The following is an 18,623-nucleotide window of genomic DNA, read 5'->3' on the forward strand; positions in this document are numbered from 1 at the left end:
GAGCTCTTTGTTGATTTGCTCAAAAACTACGCATGAGTGAGAATTTACTCTCTAAACATCTAATTTTGTTTAGTTTGATATGATTTATCGATTAATATAAGTGTGTCATGTCTATGTATAGTTCAGTTAGAGAAGAAATGAAGTTACCGAGTTAAAGTTACAAAAATAAATTTATACTGAGGTAAATCTCATTAACCGTACTGTGTACGGTTATCACGTCAGTGATGTAAAGACAAGTTAGATTTTAGATATATTTTAATAACAATTTCAACTTAATAGCTAATGGGATTATAGTAGAGCATAAACTTCTATCTTTATAAAATATTTTATCTCTGAAATTTCTGAAAATGTACGCATGAGGGATTTACATAATCATGCTTATGCATATCATTTATAGACTTTGATTTACCAAAAACGATTTTTTATATCTACTCTCTGTATCCATTTTTCCGTCCGGGAGACAAAATCTGAAGAACTATTTGATGAATCAACATAAATTATAACCAGAATATACAGTACAGAATAAAACAGAAATCGGGTTGGTTGACGGAGGTTACCCATCCACTTAATCCCAAGATATAGACAATGAAAAACCAGTTCCTCATGTATTCCTATGGGCGAAATTATGGATATCATCCTTGTATAACAGACTACTGCAGTACTGTTCAGGTTAACACATTAATATCTTTCTCAATTTTTTGAGCCTTTAGCACGAAGGAAGGACTATTTTGCGGGACCTTAAATAAAGAGTCGAGAAAAAGATTAATAAAATGTTTTGTGCGGAGTATTGTACTGTATGGGACAGGAATATGCACATTACGCAGAAATGAAAATAGATTGGAAGCATTTCAAATGTTGCTGTGAAGAAGAATGGAGAGAATTAATGAGAGGGTTTTAGAAATGAAAAAAATGCAATTTAGGTATATCTAACAAGGGACATCACCCAATTGTCCGGCTCCGATTTCAATGAAATTTTTATTGCTGATTGAGGACATGTATTCATTACTTGTGATGACAGAAATTTTTGCCATGGTGCATGTTTTCTATTTTTTAATAATTTTTAAAGGTTGTGATGTGGTTAATAGAGATTACTGCAGAAGTCCCTTACTACCCTTTGTAAACGGAGTGTTAATGAAAGAACAACCATATAGATACGTATAGGACATAGGGGGAATTCCTATCGTACGTATGACCTTGACGGCAGCCATCTTGAAGTCCGCCATTTTGAATTAAGTTCAAGTTTTTTTTTAAATGGGAATAGGGTAATATGATACATAATTTCGGGCTGGAATTTAATCAGGAAGACAATGGTGAAGTTAGTTTTAAGGTGCGCTCATTTGGGGAAAAGTTACAGGCATATTCATTGTTTATACTTACTATATGCGTAAGTCCCTTACCTCCGCCTCTAACCCGCGTATTAATGATGATAAGTGGATAAAGGTTTCGGTAATACATATTATGCCTAGAGGAAAGTGATACGACAAGGGTATCATTGACGGCAGCCATCTTGAAATTCGCCATTTTGAATTAAAGTGAAGTTTTGAAAAATTAAAACCATAGCATGTGGCACCTAATTTTAATAGTAAATTTTCCCCAAAAGCCAATGGTATGCTTATTTTTGTTCTATAGTTAACTAGTATGAATTTATGACTCTTCTAATGAGCATGAAACGTCCATTATTCGATCCTTCAAATTGGCAACACTCCTAATTTTGACCGCATGTTTTAAGATTCCAACTGGCACTTTGCAATTGTTGCCATGGCTCATGTTTTCTAAGTTTATTACATTTTTTTAAGAGTTGCGATTTGTCAGTTCATGAATAGTGTTGGGATAAGCATCCAGCAATCTTTCTGAATCTACTTGCCATGTAATTATTAATTTACTAGGCAATGTAATTATTTATTTCTAATACCTGCCCTTCAAAAACTCGTTTACTGACATGAATCATCACACAACAAAAGAACTCCAACTTTGCATTCAGGTTATATCGAAGACGTAGCTTGTAATGGATAGTAGATGAGACGAGAAATCAAATGAAAATTCACTAAAAAAAAAAAAAAAAAACGAAATATGATTTTTGTGTAAATCAATGGTCTTTTGTTTTGTTTTATATTTATTTGTTTATTGTATATTTATTTATTTTCTATGGCAATATTTTAGCTAGTCAGACAAAGAAGTCATTCGTTTTCTAGCGATTGTTGTCGATGGTTCATGTTTGTTGAGCGTCGCTTCGCTCAGCTCTTATACTCGGGTTAGCCGTTTGGTTGTCCGCGAACTCCTCCTAGACCGTTTGGCCGATCTCAACCAAACTTAGCACGGTGATAGAGTATGTCGTGCTGAGTGACAACATAGGTCGAAATAAAAAATCCGATGTACCATCGAGGAATAATCACCGAAAAACGCTTCCTGATTACGTAGTTTAAGCTCGCTCAGCTCATTTCATTGCAATCGGGTATATCCATTGCATTCCTAGTAAGATTTATAATCTGTATTGATCGGGAACTCGATTAAGTTACACCTCTTTATAAACAAGTTACCTCTTTTCATATTATGTTCATGGTACAAACGACGTGTTGGGAACAGTTATATTATGTCTCTTTGATATTTTCTATCATTGTTGCTGTTCCTTTAAAGTTGTAAAGTTGTATTTATTTAAAAAATACTGTTTATCGTTTGCGCAACATGTAGGCCACATTTCATGATAACTTTGAGTACGTGTAACACCAATTTGTTATAATTTTATTTGTATTTTTTTTTATGTCACATAGGTCCATAGGTTCCTCATGTACTCTGGATTAAAATAAATGATTACACTGACTAGGAAATTAATAATTACATGGCAAGTCTTTAAAATTCAAAAAGATTGCTGGATGCTTATCCCAACACTATTCATGAACTGACAAATCGCAACTATTAAAAAAATATAATAAATTTTGAAAACATGAGCCATGGCAACAATTGCAAAGTGCCAGTTGGAATCTTAAAACATGCGGTCAAAATTAGGAGTGTTGCCAATTTGAAGAATCGAATAATGGACGTTTCGTGCTCATTAGAAGAGTCATAAATTCATACTAGTTAACTATAGAACAAAAATAAGCATACTATTGGCTTTTGGGGAAAATTTACTATTAAAATTAGGTGCCACATGCTATGGTTTTAATTTTTCAAAACTTCACTTTAATTCAAAATGGCGAATTTCAAGATGGCTGCCGCCAATGATACCCTTGTCGTATCACTTTCCTCTAGGCATAACATGTATTACCGAAACCTTTATCCACTTATTATCATTAATACGCGGGTTAGAGGCGGAGGTAAGGGACTTACGCATATAGTAAGTATAAACAATGAATATGCCTGTAACCTTTCCCCAAATGAGCGCACCTTAAAACTAACTTCACCATTGTCTTCCTGATTAAATTCTAGCCCGAAATTATGTATCATATTACCCTATTCCCATTTAAAAAACTTGACCTTAATTCAAAATGGGGGATTTCAAAATGGCTGCCGTCAAGGTCATACATACCATACGACTTTCCCCTATGCCCTATATGTATCTACATGGTTGTTCTTTCATTAACACTCCGTTTACAAAGGGTAGTAAGGGACTTCTGCAGTAATCTCTATTAACCACATCACAACCTTCAAAAAATATTAAAATATATAAAACATGCACCATGGCAAAAATTTCTGTCATCACAAGTAATGAATGCATGTCCTCTATCAGCAATAAAAATTTCATTGAAATCGGAGCCGGACAATTGGGTGATGTCTCTTGTAAGGAAAGGAAGACAAACAGGTTGAGTTATTGGCTAAGAAGGAACTGTATCATAAGGGACGTGCTAGGTAGAAGGTATGGTGGCAAGAAAGAGAATGAGAAAGCAAAGCAGATTACAATAAGGACGATGTCAAACCAGAAAAATCTTACGTGAAGACCAAGAGTTTGACCGTGAAGCATGAAAGCTTCTCAGTTGCAGCAAGTAACCTGCCAATAATGGCAGAATACCTATGGTGATGATTAGTATTCTCAAGATGTAAAGTACTTATTTGTCCGCACAATACAACGCTTAAATAAAACTAAATGTTTTTCTTCTCGACAAATCTAAAAGCTTAAATGTTTTCTATTTTCAAATATTAATTCATCTTAAAAATATAGCTCACTTAATTTTAGGTAAAATGCTATATTTAAGTCTAAACTGGACTCGGTAAAATTGAGTTTGTTATGTAGTTCGGTTTATCAGAGACCACTCCAAACTCTTTACCATGGTCTACACTGTCACATTGCAAGAGTTACGGAGGAGACCAGACGAGACGAGTAAAGGTTTTCTCGCTTTGTCTCGTAACCTTTACTCGAATTTTAGTCTCGTCTCAATTTTCGGAGAATTATTTGTCGTCTTGTTTTAATTCTTCGAACTCGTTTTCACGTCTCGTCTCGAAATGTCTTGTGTTATTCTCTAAATCTATGTCCGTATTTTTTTCTTTTTATCAGAATCCTGTATCACAAAAGATATACGAAAGCTCTGATATATTACATTTAAACCATGTTTATTATTGTTGTATATTATGTAATGACTTTCGTATTACTTGTACATTTATATAACTATATATAACTTATAGACTTATATAACGTATAGATTTACTTACTATGAATGATGGAAGAGAAACACTTGAAAAATAGGTGAATGAGTTGTGTCGGAGACACAAGGTATTATTCGTCTCGTCTCGGAATTTAAAAATGCACTTCTTGTCAACTCTCGTCTTCTTTCTAGGAATTTCCAAGGAATTTCTCGTATTGTGGGCAACACAAGGTACTGCTACTTCTTAAAATATTGAAACAATTAACCTTTGAAGGTTAGGTTAAGTCTTTGGTCCGTATTCCTAATTAGTAGCAGTTATTGCTTTCTTTTTACATCAACGCCCTCTATGCGACAATTGTATAAACTATTTCATCTCTGTAGCTCGCTGTACGAACAGTTCTTGTCTATGTGGATTATATATTGATTTCAGATATTTCAGATAATAAGAAGATACAACGTTGTCCTCGTCCCTCACAGGAACGAAACGGGAGATGATTCTTTTTTTTTTTTTAATCAATGTCGATGGCACACAGACCAGCGAAGCAAAAACTGTGCCATTATTATACCTGTATATGAATAGTGTGTTCGTTTCTTAAAGCACATAGAAATTCTATTTCTCTTTCAGGTTATGTCGCTGAGAGACGATATTTTTCGTCAAGTCTCAATTTTTGTCTCGAAAACGCTACGAGAATCCACAAGAGAAGTAATCTTTCAATTCGTAACGAAACGAGATACAGGATAATTCTCGTTTTGGCTTCGAGACGAGACAACGAACTTCTCGATGTGTGCAATAAATATCGGTTTTCGAAAGTTTTAGACCTCACACTTTGTTTTAGCGTTATGTGATTAATATTATAAAAGCAACAAATTAATAAATTTATTGTACGAACTTAATGAAATGCATTTATCAACGTTTAAAGATACACGTGTCATCATACAACACACTTCAATAGTAAATGAGGATTAAACGTTGTAATATGACAATATTCGTGGACTGCTCATAACGTGGAAGGATTCTCTTCACTTCTAGATAAAATTCAGAAAAATTAGGGTATAAATTTCGTACAGAAATTTACAAAACGAGGCGAGGGAAAAAAAGCTTTTCGAAAATCGAGACGAGATTAGAAAAAAATTCTTCGTGAGTCAATACGAGACGAGACTTCGGTAAAATTTGCTTGACGAGAGGAGAAAGACTTATTTCGTCTCGTTTCGTCCCGTATTCTAACAAGTAAACCTTACGTTTGGGTGAATCGAGTTGCTGACTGAGACACATATGAGAAAGTAGTTCTAAATGTGGTCAGTATTTCAGTGAAGTTGTAGGTGCGAAGCTCCAGGGGTTTAGGAGATACAGCTACCAGAACATCACATGTAAGTACAGAATAGTCTTCATACAGTTGAAGGTAAAAGCTCTGTAAGACCTCTTGTAACGACAAAAGGTGAATAACAAATATATGGGTACATATTAGGACTAGTGGGAAGTCATATAGTAAGAGTATACCTGACGGCGGCCATCTTGAAATCCGCCATTTTGAATTAAGATTAAGTTTTTAAAATAGGAATAGGGACATGTGATACATGATTTAAGGCGCAAATTTAATCAGAAGAACAATGGTGACGTTAATTTTGATTTACGCGCAATTGGTAAAAAGTTACAGGGAAATTAAATATTGTTGCAGCATATGTATTAGTCCTTTACCCCACCTTGTAAATTTTATGTTAATGATAATAATTAAATAAAAAGCAGGTGGATAAATACTAGGTCTATGGTAAGAGTTACCTTGATGGCGGCCATGTTCAAATCCGCCATTTTGAATCAGACAAAAGTTTTAAACAAAACGCATAACAGTGACACGTTGGATTTATGGTAAAATTTGCTATTAATAAGTTGTCAATGTTATGCGTTTTGTTTAAAACTTTTGTCTGATTCAAAATGGCGGATTTAAACATGGCCGCCACCAAGGCAACTCTTACCATAGACCTAATATTTATCCACCTGCTTTTTATTTAATTATTACCATTAACATAAAATTTACAAGGTGGGGTAAAGGACTAATACATATGCTGCAACAATATTTAATTTCCCTGTAACTTTTTACCAATTGCGCGTAAATCAAAATTAACGCCACCATTGTTCTTCTAATTAAATTTGCGCCTTAAATCATGTATCACATGACCCTACTCCTATTTTAAAAACTTAATCTTAATTCAAAATGGCGGATTTCAAGATGGCCGCCGCCAGGTATATCCTTACTATATGACTTCCCCCTAGTCCTAATATGTACCCATATATTTGTTATTCACCTTTTGTCGTTACAAGAGGTCTTACAGAGCTTTTACCTCCAACTGTATGAAGACTATTCTGTACTTCCATGTGATGTTCTGGTAGCTGTATCTCCTAAACTCCTGGAGCTTCGCACCTACAACTTCACTGAAATACTGAACACATTTAGTACTATTTTCTCATATGTGTCTCAGTCAGCAACTCGATTCACCCAAACGTAAGGTTTACTTGTAAGACTACCAGTGGTCTATTTGTTTCTTTAGTATCAAGACCTATTGAGTCACCCTATAATTCCGTTCTCATCGGGGAAAGACAATGTGATAAACAATAGGCTGTACTGTGCATGATCTCTTCTGTAATGATCTGTGGACCTTCCAACTTCTCCAGATTCAAGTCCGGGCGGGGTTCGGGCTGACGTAAACAGTAGATTCAGTCTTCGATAACCTCGGTATTGCTTAAGGGCTTAAATCAAATATCAACCAAGTGTTCTTTCGTTACTTTTAATATACTGTAGTTGCTTTATTCGTAGATTGAGTCTATCCAATTTTCATGTGTATTTCTTGTTTGTTAACCTTGAAATGTTTTGCCCCTTTCCAGCTTTAATTTTACATGAGACCTGGACCTAAACTCGAACCACTTTAATTGTTAAATTATCTCTCTCCAGAAATCGAACCCTAGACCACGTGAAGTAAAAACGTGAGCACCAGCCAGTAGACGTCAGGAAGAGACCTGGGTTTAGCTCATTCCCCTTGTATGCAACAAGGAATTCTGCGGGCTTTTAACGTACTAGAAGTAATATCTTAAACGGTACAATAGAGATGTAAGGAGTTTATCCTAAACCATTTCTCACAGGGATGCAATAACCTACTACTTATTACTAAAGTTAGATTCTGCTTTCAATTATTTTTTGCTTTTAAACTGCCCACAGTAACTTGTTTCGCAAAAAAAGGAAGAAAGAAAAAAGAAAAGAAAGAAAGAAAAATAACGTTAAATAAACACTACTAAGTGCATTCGTTTTGGAGGTTGATTCCTTTTCGTACCTTTTTTTTGAATGCAAGCACTTTTTTTTTTTTTAAATCTCAATGTTATCACTTTTTGCACTTTCTAAAACTTTCTTTTCGTCTGTGCTGTATTTTATTCAAATAGTAGTTAAAAAAAAAAAAGAAACACGAAAAGTATGCACCAACAAATTACTTTTACTTCCCGATATTCGAAAGCATATTAAATAGGAAAACAAAGGAATGTTGCAACATCAAACTGACAATCAGAGCTATCATCATACGTTATTGTTTAGTGCTTATCAATATACTCGTAGAAATATTTACTTATTTATCGGAGATGTAGGCAGCTTCAATAGAAAAAAGTGAAATGTTATCTCTTTAACGGTTTTCATAACTTCTAACTTCCATAACATGTAATTTTTGTAACTTATTAATGCGAGTGAACTTTAGTAATTAGATTTGCTACTGCCGCTATGAATATTTAAGTTTGAAATTTGAACCCTTATCAAAAATTTCGCAACTTATTTACAAAAAGAAAAAAAGCACCTAGAATTACTCGTATTAGTAAAATGCATATAGTAATTAAGAGTTTCACATATTAATGAATTGTAAATACTCTTGAATATGCGCATAATAGTTTAAACATAAATGCCATAAGGTAGGTGCACGTAAATACGCCCCGTTAAGGGTGTTGCATTAACAAGACATTTGCGTTGCAGAGTAGCCTTTTTCGCCTGCAGAAAAAAATGTGGCAATGACGCGGCTCACTTCTATTTTGTACACAAGGTAAAATAAAAAAGTGTTACAAACTGGCATATTTACCAACACGTGCAGGTAATTATTCCAAGTCTAGGATACTACTAGAAACCTGTAATAAATCTTGCAACTGCTAACATCATTTGTATTATACGAATTCAAATATTACTACACAACATGGCTGAAGCAAAACAATAGAATAACCAAAGTACAAGATGGAGATAAAAAGATAAAATATAAAAACGATAATCTCCAAAGTAGAAATGAAATTTCAAACTCAAAAGTTTTAGTCCATAAGATAATAAAGCAACAGTGCCACTGTACTGTGACTTAAGAAAAGAAAAACTTCACAGATACTACATGGAACGTGTGAGACAAATGAAAATATCTTTGTCTTCTGCAGTCAGTCCTGCACAAGCCCTCAAGCCCTGGTATTGATTTAGTAGCCATGTAATCAGAAATACTGAAATTAAACTCATAAAACAAAGTGCTCCTAGACGGACACGAAATAAGGTGTACATTAGTGTAAACAATCGGTAATGTTCTGAGTTAGCACGGTACTAGTAACGGATTCTGACTTCTATTGAAATTAATAACTTCCTTCCACGGTACCTTCTCGAAGCAAACAACAATATACGGCGTGTCAGTCTCAGCGCTGTTTCCCGGAGTATTCGTCAAATCGGACTTGTACAAGACCGTGGCACATATTGGAGGCCTATTTTAGCGGATTTCGTCGGAAATGTCCCAGCACTGAACACTTGGCGTATATACCTGCAGTTATCTTATTATTTAACTTTTTTTTTTTTTTTTTTTTGCAAGTGTCAGAAATATTCGTTGAAAATGAACACAAGTCATGAAGCAGATGGAATATTTATCTCGGAATCAATCTGGAAGGAACACAAAGAGATGGTTGATTAATTGTTTCACTGAAATTGAATATTCCTTTTCAGCACGAAATCTATATGAGATGATACCTGCTTAAAGTGGGATCTGGCCTTGTATTCGAGACAAATACTCCCAACCAGTGTTGGCAGATCTGAATATTAAAAAATGACGGACTTAAGCTATTCGTAGCCTAAACATAAAAATTAATTATTTTGCAGCAATACGCGTTATATATATATATATATATATATATATATATATATATATATATATATATATATATATATATATATATATATATATATATATATATATATATATATATATATATATATATATATATATATATATATATATATATATATATGGTGTTAATGAAGTATACCAACAAACTTTAAGAGGTAATTCCTCACATGAAAATAAGAGAAAGAGTTCATATGGACCTATGGCGAAAAATGCATAGTTTTAGAGCATCGCGAAACTGTTCAAAATTGCGAAAAAGGCAAATTATATAACGATACGATCATACGATCATAATGATGTAATAATATTATCAATCTGTACCTGTTTTATAAATATGATCAGAGGCGCAATAATTGAGCAGAAATATGTATATTGAAAAAGAAAAAGTTTGTTCATTAGGTTGTCAAGAAAAAAAGATTATTATTCATAGTGGTGGTTGTCGTGAAGATATATAGTTGATGTCACGAAGAAATATATTTGACATATTTGTGATGTAATGGTTTCCAGTAGTCATATTTTGAAATAAAAGAAGTGTAAGCTTTTAATATCTCACATATTAATGGTAACTTATTTATTTATTTATTTATTGAACAAATTCCCAGATACAGCATAATTGTGCCATTTTACACAGGGAAATATCAACAAGCGGAAAAAAGAAAAGAAAAATAATAAAAAATAAACAACAACAGTAACATCAATAGTATTAACAAAGAGTGCACAAGTAATATTATTTGGCCAGCGCGCGTTTTATTGCTCTTTCAAACACCGGGTACCTTGAAAAAATGTCCACCTCACTTGTTAGATTATTATAATAGTTGGGTACTCGGTGAAAAAGAGACCTCTGTATAATTGTCAACCTAGGGCGTGCAAGATGGAATAGGTGGGTATTCCGGGTTTTGCGGGAAGGGACATGTAAGGATAGTTGTTGAATTAGGGTTTCTGATCTTAGGTTCCCATTTACAATCTTATGAAGAAACTTCAAATCAGAGTTATTTCTGCGTACTTCCGGCGTCTGGATATTAAGATATCGCAAAATTTCCTCCTTAGGTAATATTCGAACTGCGGGAACGCGAAAACGTACTATTGCAATAAAGAAATTGAGAACAGACTCAAGTCTAGAGAGATGTGTAGGTGCGGCCATGGCCCATATGGGAGAGCAGTATTCGATCTTGGGTGCTATAAGAGTTTTATAGAATGTTGTTAATGATGCCACAGTACGTAGTTCAGTGAATCGGTAAAGAAACCCCAGCATACGCATTGACTTCTTAACTATTGAGGAGATGTGGTCAGAGAACGAGAGTTTGGAATCAAAGATGACACCAAGATCATTATGACTGGCAGAATGTGTTATAGGGTAATCGTTAATATGGTATTTGGAGGGAACAGGAGACTTTTTCAGAGTAATTGTAATACTGTCACATTTCTAACTGTTAAGTTTCAAATGCCACATTTCACACCAGTCTACAAGATAATTTATGTCTTCCTGTAGGGCAATTGTGTCGTGGAAACATGATATTTCTCTATATAATTTGCAATCGTCAGCAAAAAGCAAAAGGCCACTAGGATTAACTGATAGGTGAGAGTAGAGATCGTCCATATACAGGACAAATAGCAGGGGCCCTAGTACGCTTCCCTGAGGCACCCCCGAGATCACAGGTTGGGGGTTAGAAGTCGCCCCTGAAAGAAGAACTTTCTGTTTACGTCTCTTTAGATAGCTGGTGATTAAAGAGAGAAATTTACCATGTACATTAAACCTATTGGAAAGCTTGTGGAGAAGAAGAATGTGACTGACAGAATCAAAGGCCTTTGAGAGATCAAAATAAATGACATCTAATTGAGTATTGTTATTTATACATTGAACTGCACAGGAAAGAAGAGTACTTAAGTTTGTGAGACTTGAGCTTTTCCGTAGAAAACCATGCTGAGAAGTGTGAATGTAAGGCGACGTGAATTTGAGAAGCCTGTCTTTGATTATTTTTTCGCAGATAATAGATATTACAGAAAGAAGAGATATTGGCCTATAGGAGGATACTTGATCTTTAAGTCCTGATTTATATATTGGGGCCACATGAGCTAATTTCCAGCTGGTGGGATAATATCCTTCTCTGAAGCATCTATTGATTAGGATGGATAAAGGAACTGAAATAGCTGAAGCAGTTTTGTTAAGATAGAGAGAGCTAATGTTGTCGGGCCCAAGAGATCTATGTGGAGAAAGCGACTGCAAGAGAACCAAAACCTCACCCGGGGTGGTAGAGGGATCTGATAAGGTGTTAGTACAAATGGGGAGGAGAGGGGGAAGATGGGTTGTAGGGGGAAAGGCGGTAAATGTTTTACAGAAGTAGTTATTAATAATTAGTAGTTATTATTAATATAATGATTATTACATATAGTTAATTATAGATTACCTTATATTACATGCAAAACAACTCGTTGTAATTTCAAGAGGCTTTATTTCGAATTCGAAAGACTGTTAATAGTGGTTCTTATCTGCGTAAAGGAAGTCATGCATACGCAATCCAAAAATGCATGTTTCATTAATGTTCAATGGGTGTACGGATTATTCCCTACAGGGTGAAATTCCCAGACATGCCATCAACCGAATTTTCAGATATGCTCTGACTTTATGATTGGTGCAAAGTAGGCAGACGATAAGCCTTGATAGCAATGAACACAGAATTCTTTGGCGCGATGTCGGAAGTGTTAAGGATTGTCAGCAGCACGGTCTCTCGTACTCGGGAAAATGTATGGTGCGATGGTTTCTCTCACACATATAAGAGAAGAAAACGTGAAATATACCGTGACGAAATACATATCATCACACGTTATTGCGAACACAAAGAAACACGGAGCTGCCAGTTCCTAACACTTTTGCTTTCCCTTCGAAGCATTGGATGTCCATTGTTGTCAAGGTTTACCTCCTGCCTACTTTGGACCCTTCTTGAAATCAGGGTTTATCTGAAAATATATTGAAAGCATATCTGAGAATTACGCCCTGTAGGGAATAACCTATTGACAATTGATGATATATGCACTTTTGGATTTTGTATGTCTGGCTTCCTTTACGTTGACAAGGACCACCATCCACAGTCTCCCGAATTCGAAATGGGTCCTTTTGTAATTTGGTTTTTTCGCGATTTTGGACAGCCCTAGCTGTGAAACTATGCACTTTTCGCCATAGGTCCATATGAATTTTTCTCTTATTTTGATGTGAGGAATCATCTCTTAAAGTTTGTCGGTATACTTCATTAAAACCCTGTATATATATGGAAGCACCTACAGTTCGAAATACGTCAGTTGTCTCTTTTGGTAACGGCCAGATTGCGACCCGAGTTTCAGACTGCTGGCGGTAGTGTATTACAGCAAACTGCATATTAAGTCAGGAGCAGTAGAACTACAGTGTCCAATGAACTGGGCAGACGGTAATTGTATAAAATGAGCAACCTTTCTGATTTGTAAGGAGACGTGTTTCCTTAAGTCAGTTTTCTTGGCTCTGCACTACACTTTACAACGTCTATAGTATGTTTTTTTCATTGTTATTTCTCACTTCTTTAATTTATTTGCTAAATTCTCTATCTGGGAGCCATGAATTTTGGAAGTTATTTTATTGTAACTCCACGTACTCATTGTGTTAATGGGGATAATACAATAATACAATTAAATTTGCTGTGTTCATGTTTACACAGGTCCGTACCCAGGCTTAAACCTAGGTATTAGACCTAGGCTTAACGGAAACAGCAAAACATCAGTGATACTACACCCCAAACTCAAGAAAAGTCTAGTGTTGTCAGATCTGGAGATTAAAAAGTACTAAAACAAAAATTGAACTGCTATTGAACGAACTACTGTTCATTGTGAATAGAATACTCAACAATCAAAAGTTTTACTGTAAAGTAGAAAACCATGAAAACAAGAAAGTAGCGGATTCATAAGTGTTATAGCCTCCAGATAATTAAAAGTACTTAGCCCAAAAAGTAGCATTTCGCCCAATTTGAAATTTTGGTAGCGAGAGTACATAAAAAAATGGTCCAATCCGCTATTTGTAGCCCAATCTGGCAACACTGCTCCCACAGGAAATCGATCCGGGACTATACGAACAGAGAACATGAGCAATAACTATATTCCAAAAATGGATCCTCCAGCTGTAATACATTGAAAGATAGAGTATTTCCAAAGTCATAATTATCTTCTGTACAATTTTGAAAAGGAACCTAAATCAATCATTTTAGCTAGAAATGTATTATTATTATTATTATTATTATTATTATTATTATTATTATTATTATTATTATTATTATTATTATTATTATTATTATTATAAAATGGGAGCAAGTAAGTAGTTGGAATTACAGTTACTTTATTTGAATTTAAACTTAAAAACTACATAATTGTGTACATATTTATTCGCTAAGCGTACGTTAGGTAACTAAGTTTAGTAACAGAACTTTTGTTGACTAAAATAAATATTTATTTCTTTACTGCAAACAAAAACGAAATATATAGAAAACAGAAAGGGAAAATTGAAATAGGCATGATACTAATCAATAATAAGTTGACCTTTTGAATCAAAAGAATACAATTGAATCTGTGAGTGAAAAAAGAACATTCCAAAAATAAAGGATAACATTCCACGATAACAATTTATCTATAACTAAATATCCAATCCCATTACGTTTTAGGAATTTTGGGAAATGAAAGGTCTTAACATACGCTACAAATCTCCCACACAAATATTTTTTATATAAGAAATGGTATTTCCAGTAAGTAGTTTTACTTTTCGTTTTTAAAAATAACGTGTTAGGGAATATTCTTTTTTCCACTCACTGATTCAATTCTATAAGCGCAAGGTTTCCCTATTTGAAAGAGAGGGAGAAAAAACTTAAGAGATTTTTTTTTTTTTTTTTTTTTTTTTTTACGAACCACATTGACGAAGTGTTTGCCAGATGTAGGATAAATAGCATGTGGAAGTAATTCCTTAAATTTCATGGAGCGTAGTAAGGACTATAGGATGATTCTTCTAGTAGAAATATGTAATTTGTTTGCATGAATGCATTTACCACTTGTTATCTGGTTTTGTCTTTTTGCTAGACAACACCAGTTGCAGTCGAAAGTGACTTGCAACGTTGAATGAGCACAATCATAGTTATTTTTTTTTTCTGATTAAACAATAAAATTATTTAACATTTGATACCTGTTCTCAATTGACATCTCTCCCTTTTCTTCAGCAAATATACACAAGAATTCTTTTCTCGAATCTGTGGGTTTAACTAATTTTTTGGTTTGTCTGCTTAACAGGGTTGAATTCAGGGGGTAGCCCGGGGGAGAATCTCCCCCCCGAAGAAAATTCATTCCCCCTCGGAGAAACTAAAAAAAATTCAGTCACAAAATGTAGAAATTACTTCACCCAATTTTTGCTTTCTTTCCGTGCACGTGCAGACGAAATCCGATCTCTCAATATACATATAAATGACGCAGAACCATTCTATATAAATATTAAACATGTAACATCTAAGATAGAATACCAAATAGTCAATAAAACTTGTAGTTATTAACCCTATGACCGAGTTTGGCAGAACATGAAATTGTTAACTGTTGAAGAAAGGTTTGTATTTTAGTAGGTACTATACTCTCGCCCTATATTATGTATTAGTAGGTAGCACTAGCACAGATTGAGATAGGAAAGGAAAGATAGGGAAGATCTTTCGATCATTCCATATGATCTGTGATGTCAGCAGACTTCAGTTCTTGAAAATGTACAGTTCTTGCATTATTTGAAATAGGGCGCCTAAATCCCATTTCTCCCATCGGAAGTAACAGACGTAAATGTTTTTACGATTGTTAAAGTAAACACACTTTTCTTTAATTAAAAATAATTCAGTTAAAGGGTGAGATTCAGAGGGCGTCATTTAGAGGGATTAGGGAGGAACAGTTATCCCTCCTGGATTAGAGACTTATATAGAATTTATCAATATGATTGTAGTATATAAGTGAAAGATTGCTATTAAAGGTGACGAAGGAGGGGAAGCGGGGCGACGGACCCGGGCATCGAAGTAAGGGACGCAAGATTCGGGAGGGAGAAAACGAAAGAAAAAAAGAAAAGAACGATACACATGCGCACATGTGGGCATGTGCACATATATAAAATGAAAGCAAAAAAGTAATAAAAATTGCTCAAAATCAAGGAAAAGCAGGATTTACATTTTAAAATTTTCTCACCTTCAGCGGCTGGTCTGTCGACCTCACTCATATATACGGGGGTGCCGTCGTATACTCTCGCGCCAAGCGCTGATTTTCCAGGACACGGCACTAATCCTACTGAAGATTTCGTAAACTAAACTATTGTTGTGTATGCAGTGAAGAAACCAAGGCTAATATGCTTGATTTAGAATCAGAAGTGTGAGAAAGAATGATAACTTTTTGTTAAGATATTCCTATGTATATTTGTTTTAGGACAAAAAAATATTTGAGTTAATTTAAATCTTTTTAAAACCTTCTACATTAGTAACAAACAGTAACTACTGAATATAGAAAATAATAACAAAAATAGCTACTGTAAATAGCAGTTAAAGTTTAGTGTAAAATATTTTTGACAGTCTTTATTTAATGTTTTAGATAAAATTAACTGATTGTTTTTTTAATTATAATCTCACATTGAATATTTAGCAGCAATTAGTCTCAATATTAGGTAAGATGTGTATGTGAATGGAATTGTTAAATATGCTGTTTTCTTGCAAAAATACAGAAAAACAACCCTCTCCCCGAGGAGTTGACATTCCCCCCCCCCGGGTGAAAATGTCTGAATTCAACACTGCTGCTTAATCTAAACAATTTTTGTTCATAAAATTCATTAGTATCCATCTTAGTTAAGATCCATCTTTCGACAAAGATCATAATTTTCTCTAAAAATTATTTTATTTATACTTTGGAGTAATTGTTGGGTGGTGTTCAAGCGTTAATATTCTCATCTGTTTTTGGAATCAGCGGATAAGATACTCAATTTTCTCACAGTTCGTAGAGAATGAAGAAAATTCACTCATTTGAGCAAGTATCTAATAATTGATGGGTGTGAGAAACACAAATTAATTGTTAATAATCAACACTGATACATGTTTAAAGGTACCTTGGTTTCAATTTGAAGTTTCCTCAATCCATTTTGAACGTACCTCTGGTGCGTGGGGTCCCTGGTTCGATCTCCTAATTAAGTTTACAGTAGACAACATCGTGTCCATGGATCTTTTCGGAGTACTCGCGTTTTCTCCCATAATTCCATTCCATCAATTCTTCCGTCATCATTTACTTGCTTTCATCTTCCTTAGCCTACCGGGCATAATCGTGGACCGATAAACTGAAAGATTTCATTTCAATCCGTTTTGAATTTAGAAAACCACTTTTTTGGTATAGATATGCTTTGTATGAATCATGTTTTGTCATTATTTTACATATGTACTGTCCTGTGTAGCCTATACAATATAGTATATGTAGTCTATTTTATTGGACTGAACTGGGTCTGAAGTTTCGAAGTATTCACCCTTCAAATCTTGAACCTAACGAAATGTGACAAATTATACAAGTATCGATGGCAGCGTTACACGAAATGTTAATTTTTACAAACAAGCTAATTTTCCCTTGCGAAACAAGTCGTCCTTCAGTATTGTTTTTAAGTAATCTTCATTAAAATTGTTTAGCTAACATTTCACACCCCATATTTGATAGCTCATGACTCGAGAACCAAAAGTCTACACCAATTAGTATTTCACTCACTTGTATTGCAGCTGAATGTCAACCTACAATCCAAGTTTTACAGATGGGTTGGGGTGCGGTTGAACTCATACGATATATAGTGTTCTTCCTTTTTCAGGAAAAATAAACGTCTAGTTATGTTCCAGTTATAACTTATAAAAGGAATTTAACAGTGTGTATTTCAATCTCACTCATAATCTTATTAAGTTTAAATTTATAGTTAGACCTTATACATACTCACATCATATATAACTTCATTGTCAACTTACGTTGACATCAAGTCATTGAGAAGAGAAGAATACTACAATCTTACGTGGTACGTTATGAACCAAAATTCAAACCTGAATGTTTATTGCTATTAATAGAATCAAGGAGGAGGTATGAGCATTGTCTTAATCTGATCCAGGGGTGCATTCATGGAGGGTTCCACTGGGTCTGGACCCCCCAATTTCCTAACTCAAAGTACATTTATACACTTTCTCATTAAAACTATACTTCTTTAACAGGGAAATGATTGATGAAGCCTGAAAATTGGATTTTATATTTCGTTTGTACTCTTTATCTTATAAAATGCAATCTAGTTCTATCATTTTTTCTGAAAATATAGGTGTAAGTACTTTACAGTTACCGTACTTATCGTTTTTTCGAGTGCAGAATAATATTCATTCAATACTACACACATCTAGTGGCTTGGACTCCCCTAAAGCTTCGACCCCCCTCCAACAAAAAATTTCTGGGTGCACGCCTGAACTGATCTTTTGCCACTAACGTTCATTTCTCTTTTGAGAAAATTATCTCGAGTTCTTAAATGCAACTACCGGTTAAACCCTCATGCCATTGAGGTTATTTCAAAAGATATTGAAGGAGAAAATGAAAATCACAAATCTACTTACTTCTGTTTGATGAAGTGAAATTACGAAGAGAAGTCAGACTTAATTCAAGTAAATGTTATTTCGCTGGATTTGTAGATATGAGAGAGCACATCAAAGCCGAAAACAAAGCCAGAGTTGTAGATTACGCTTTGGTCGTTTTCATGCGCTTGTGAATTCAGCCTATCGTCATTTACTTATGAAAGAATACAACTCAAGGATCCATTTCAACGAAAATGCTGCTGAAAATTGTTATACACTTAGAGCAGCAACATAT

This window comes from Thermobia domestica, chromosome 18 (genome assembly GCF_964235325.1).
Source record: "Thermobia domestica chromosome 18, izTheDome1.hap1.1, whole genome shotgun sequence".
In the NCBI taxonomy this organism is placed as follows: domain Eukaryota; kingdom Metazoa; phylum Arthropoda; class Insecta; order Zygentoma; family Lepismatidae; genus Thermobia; species Thermobia domestica.